Here is a 5,573-nt window from a genome sequence, read left to right on the forward strand (position 1 = left end):
TATGTACAAACGCTTGCTGTTGGCAAGCGCTCGGTCTTTTAAACACTTTTTAGACCGCATGTTTAGTCATTTATCACCGGGGATTTGCACCAATGAAGCATTAAAAATATCATCATCATGGTCTGAAATCCTGATCTTAGAGCGGCATCTTCTGTAGAAATTATATCTAAGAGGTTAGCGATGAAAACCTGGATCTGTTTTGGAAACAAGGTCTGTACACCGGCTAAAACCGCTCTTAGACGCTCTAAAGCTCGTTTTTTGGCCACCTCATTAGTGATCGCCGTTGATAGTGACTGTGTAATACCGCGCAATGAATCTAGCACATCACCCAACACCAAGTCTTTAGGCGGGTTATGATTTCTCTCCGCAGACTTGACACGTCTGGCTTTGGTCAGCGTCTTAACAGCCGTCTCCGATGCAGTCACCACCTTAGGGTCCGACGTTTCCGCCACATTTGTTTCGCCGCGCGTCGATACAGCTGCTGTGTGAAAAAATAAGACTTTTTATTACCACGCCAATGCTCCACATCTCAAAATCAGAAAACTACACGGTGATAAAAATAAAAGACTTTTCAACACAACAATCAACGAAATCTGAACTGTCAAAATCAGAAAACTACGATAACTATGATAAAAATGCCACACATGTGGCGCATCCTTACACACAGGGCTGCGGGTGAATGGAACAAGTTACCCGGACATGTTGTTACACCGGTTTCCTTGACGGCTGTGGTGGCGCTACTGGGTCAAGCGGCGTGGTTATAGACCCTCGCACAGACCAGTCGCTTTTAACTTTAAAAGCTAAGCAGTTTTAAAATAAGGTTTTTTAACACTCCCAAACAGAAAACTGCGCAAAGTAGGATCTTTAAGCGAATTAACATCCTAACAAAAGAAGTAACGTTTACCGTAAGTGGATCATAACACATCTTGACCACGCTTAAATTATATTAACCTTTGCTTGTTGATTTCAGACGTTTTGAGCTCGTTGACCCAGTTAACGTGTTGGCGCGTCGCAGTTTATTTTTTGAAGGTCCGGGGTCTGCACGGAGTGGGAAAATACCATTAGTGAAAGAACTCAACACCGCAAATTACCAAAAAAACGGTGGGGGTTTTTATTATAGACACATTTAAATGGCCATGCTAAAAGAATGTTTTATATAATACCGACCTCTTAGCTCCAAAGTGTGTTAAATGCTCGATATTTTAGGTACAAAGCATGTCTATTTTGTTAAGCCTTCCTTTTCTTTTTCCTTTAATAGAATAAAGAGGATGTGGACGGGTCAATCTTCAGCCTACCGGCACATGTGAATGTCTTGTGTCTATGCTCGTGTGTTCACCCAAATGTTAATAAAGCTGATGCCTATGTCCCTAATGAGCCCGATGTTATGCCCCAGATTGTGAAAGCAGTAGTTTATTGCATCTTCAAACACTGTTTAAAGGGGGTCCTGGTTGATGACTGCCCGGCCTGTTTGATTGACCATCCCGGGCAGCGGGGTCACACATGCCTGTCTGGCGGCTACACAGATGGGTCTGAAGACGTGACGTTTGCCGCTTTAGAAATTTATAAGTCTCTCAGTTTAGCCCGAATTTTATCGGCTGTTCTGTACACCGCCCGGTGTCTGGGTTCGTACACCATTACAAATGACACTGAGCGGGGCATAAAACAGTTGCTAAAAAATATAATTGAGGACCGCTCCCCATACGAGCATGTACACACCACACTTGAACAGCTGGATGAAAAATTAGTAGACGTGACTTTTGATGAGTTGCAAAAGAAACACTATTCTTATTTTTACAGATGCAAAAAAAAAGATCTATGTAAAATGTGAATAGATTTCACTCTGTTTTACAGACCCGGGTGTGCCATCAGCCGAAGAATGAAGAATTTCGAATGTATACGTCTGAATTCTTACTAAGAGTGCTTTACACACTTCTCTCTACAAAGCTTGATATGCAAAACAAAGAGTCGAATGCTAATGTCCTTAAATTTGTTAAAGAGATAGATGTGTATGTCAAGAACTTGAGTGAAATTATTGCGGATCTGATGTTTTCAGATTAGAAAAGGAAGCCTGGGGGGTTCTACAGTGTGTATTCCAAAATACAGCGTGTTTTGCACAGAACCTGTGGTAACACCATCCCGCTGATTATGCAGGCAAATTTTTTTGCCCTGCTAGATCAGATCGCCCAGTGTGGTTCGCATGGCTTTAGACACGGGGAGCGGAAGGGGGTTATGAATGCTTTTTCAGATGCCGCAAAGTTTCTCAGCAATGTTGGGGTGGTGGTTACGTGTACCGAACTAATTTTCCGCACCAACATTTAATTGTTGAATGCAAACAGGAGCCAGTAATGCATGTGTGCTGCGTTGTTTCACTGTTTGAAAACCCCCCGTTGAAATAAAGCGGTTCACATTTCACATACTTGCAAACTGGAGTCTGTAACTTGTGTAAAAAGTGCTTCTGCACTGTTTCGGTGTTTGAAAACCCACTGTTGAAATAAAGCGGTTCACATTTCACATGGTGTTTGTCCTGCGAATTATTTCCGTGAGACTTTACGCAGTCAGTGTGTGTGTGTGTGCTTGCACCCCTGCTGCTTTGGAGACACGGCTTGTGCAGCGTATAAGCAGCCTGGCCGGACAACCACTCCGCCACCCGGCCGCGGCTGGCGCCGCTCACACCCCGGGATCTCGCGGCCCGCAACAGACTCCCTGCGCCGTCGTAACTACCCAATTTCCTAGGGTTATAATAGAGGGCACACAACCCCGCGGCAGACATGGTCCCCTTCCAAACCAATACACACTTTCACACACCTAAAGCGAGGGATGCGCCTCCTTGGGGCTTTGGGACCCTGAGGCTCCGGACCGACCGGCCGGGAGGGAGGCGGGAGTTCTGACAACGACACACCATTGGCTCCTGAGGGGGCGGGACATGCACAAATAACAACACGCCATTGGCTGGCAAGGGGGCGGGACAGCCAACCACCGCGGACGACCATTGGCTGGAAAAGGGGGCGTAGTACCTGTCAAAAGTTTGACGAAAGGTGTCGCTTTATACTACTAACAGGTCTGTTTTGAGTCTCATGATGATTCTCTTCTGGATCTGATAAAAACACACAAATTTGTTTCCGATGTATTTTTCAATTTTATCAGATTTTTTCAGGTGAATGCAGTCGATACGTTCAAGTTTTTATATGATGACAGGACCTACACTTAGGGCTCAGTACTGATAACACTGCTGATATTGATGGAGTAGAAATAAGTGATGTATTGGCAGCTTTATCTGAGGCCAGAAGTCCTAGAACACCTACAAAAATGTTAGGATTCAGAGGAAGAAATATTTTTCTACCTCACCCATTCCTATTGCATTAACAAGGCTGAAGTTGGCTGCTTATTCACCAGCTTCTTATTCGCGTTTTTTGTTCCACCTAAAGTGCTGCTGCTGTGATGTTATGCCGCCTTTTGCCTGTAGATGGCTCTCTATAGTCATTTTTAAAAATACTAATCCGAGTTGATTACTGCACATATCCCCAGTAAAGGGGAATATATAAGTAATGATTATCCAAATTGCATTTTTGTATGAAATACATTTCAGAAAATCGAAAACCAATTTTCAAAACTCACAATAACACAAACTGGCATGTTAGACAACAAGTAAATAAGACAAAGGCAAAACGTGAATTCTCAAAGTCTCAAAATCTTGCATTTTGCAAGAAATGTTATTATAGCAGTTTACAATGGGACATTTAGAACATGGCATATGAGAATATATGGTTAACGGAGGATGAGCAAAGGGTGATGACACTTTCTGCTTATTGCTATGACCCTCCCTCCTGATTATAAAATCGTCTCACAATTCTGCCACGGAGGTGTGAGACACAACGTAACAGACTCTCAAAATCCTGAACTTCAGGAAATGTTGCTGTACCATTTTTAAAATATGACCCTCTGAATATGGCATGAGAGAATTCATAGGGAAAAGCTAATTGCTCTTTTTGTTGTATTGCGATGGCCCCTGTTTAGAAAAAAACATCTCAGAATTCTGACACAAAGGTGTGAGACACAATGTATCAAATTATGAAAATCATGAAGTATAAGAAAATTTACTGTACTATTTTTTAATATGACCCTCTGAACATGGCATGTGAGGATTTATAGTCAACAAAATAGCACCCCTTCTGCTGAATTACTTTTTCCCTCCTTCCTCGTTACCAAAACATCTTAGTATTCCGACACTAAGGTAAGAGAGACAAAATCACTCATCACGAACATTTGTAATTACAAAACTTCACTGTTGCATTTCTGCGTTGTGACATTCTGAACATTGCATGTTAAAGTATATAGAAAACCTAGATCAGAACAGGCTAAATGTAATTCATAGTGATTTATATTTTTTTAATTCTTTCTAAATGAAAAAAAATATGTTTTTCAGTGATTATGACACTTAAAATATGCTTTAATGCCAAAATAAATAATAATGGAAAAAATACCCAAAGTGGACATTCATAGTTGCGATTATAGGAATGTTATATATCAGGTGAGTAGCTGTGTCAGCATGCGTAGGCTGCAAAGGAAAAAGTAAAGGATTATTCCATGCTGAAAAGAGAAGAAAGGAAACATAACGTGTTGGCCGTAGAGCCTTCTTCAGGTGTGAGAAAGACAGGGCAGTAAGCAAAGATAATTTTCTTTCTCTTTGCTTACTGCAGTTTATCTTTGATGACAACATCAAAGACGTTAGGAAGTTTTACGGCTAACAGCTCCACATCAACTTCCTTTTATAACTAACCTCATCAGATCCCTCAACTCCCAACTCTTCCAGTTTCTCACTTCCTCTACAGAGAAAAACCATCAACACCCCTACCACCTCCACCAATCCTAACCTCGTTTTTACTATACCCTTTGACCTTTCCCTTTCACCCCTTTGCATCCTCAGCTAACATATTTTAAAATTACAATAGACCGTATAGTATTTATGTTTAAAATTAAGGTAAATATGTCAAAATATCAAAATCCAACTGCACAGTGCCATCGTAACAATGCTTGTCAAGTTCTCAAACAAACCTGCATTGTATTTTTAAAATATTTCAGCAGAGGATTCAACTGGAGTATAAATGAAGATTCGACGATAATATTTTTTGGGTGAATATGGTTTTCTGAGGAGTTGCAATGTTGGGCATTATTGGACATCTCCCGGTGACATTATGGTTTCGCTGAGAAATCCAATCGACTGAAGACAACGTTTACATCGCAAAAGAACCCCGTCCCTGGGTGGACTCGAACCACCAACTTTTCGGTTAACAGCCGAACGCGCTAACCGATTGCGCTACAGAGACTGACTGGCAAGGGCTTTTCTCGAATCACAAGTTTTCGGTTAAAAAAAAATCTCTTACCGTTTATTTTGCCAGACGGTAATATTTCTTCTGCACTGATAACCGAGAATCGAATTTCATTTTTCGTGTGAATTTAATCAAAAACAAGTTTTCCAGAAAGGAAACGAACACATGCATTTAACGAAATCAAGCCCTTTGTGATTGCCCGAAATGATACGTTCTGTACTACTAGATAGGAAGAAAGACACGGCT

General features: G+C 41.4%; 1 non-coding gene across 1 annotated transcript; it reads right to left on the reverse strand.

The window, feature by feature from the left end:
* Positions 1 to 5,250: 5,250 nt before the first annotated feature.
* On the reverse strand, positions 5,251 to 5,324 carry trnan-guu (transfer RNA asparagine (anticodon GUU)). The gene has a single exon. It is a non-coding gene; the product is annotated as a tRNA-Asn (tRNA).
* Between the last annotated feature and the right edge of the window lie 249 nt (positions 5,325 to 5,573).

Source organism: Atractosteus spatula, chromosome 10 (assembly GCF_055471065.1).
Source record: "Atractosteus spatula isolate fAtrSpa1 chromosome 10, fAtrSpa1.hap1, whole genome shotgun sequence".
NCBI classification, from domain to species: domain Eukaryota; kingdom Metazoa; phylum Chordata; class Actinopteri; order Semionotiformes; family Lepisosteidae; genus Atractosteus; species Atractosteus spatula.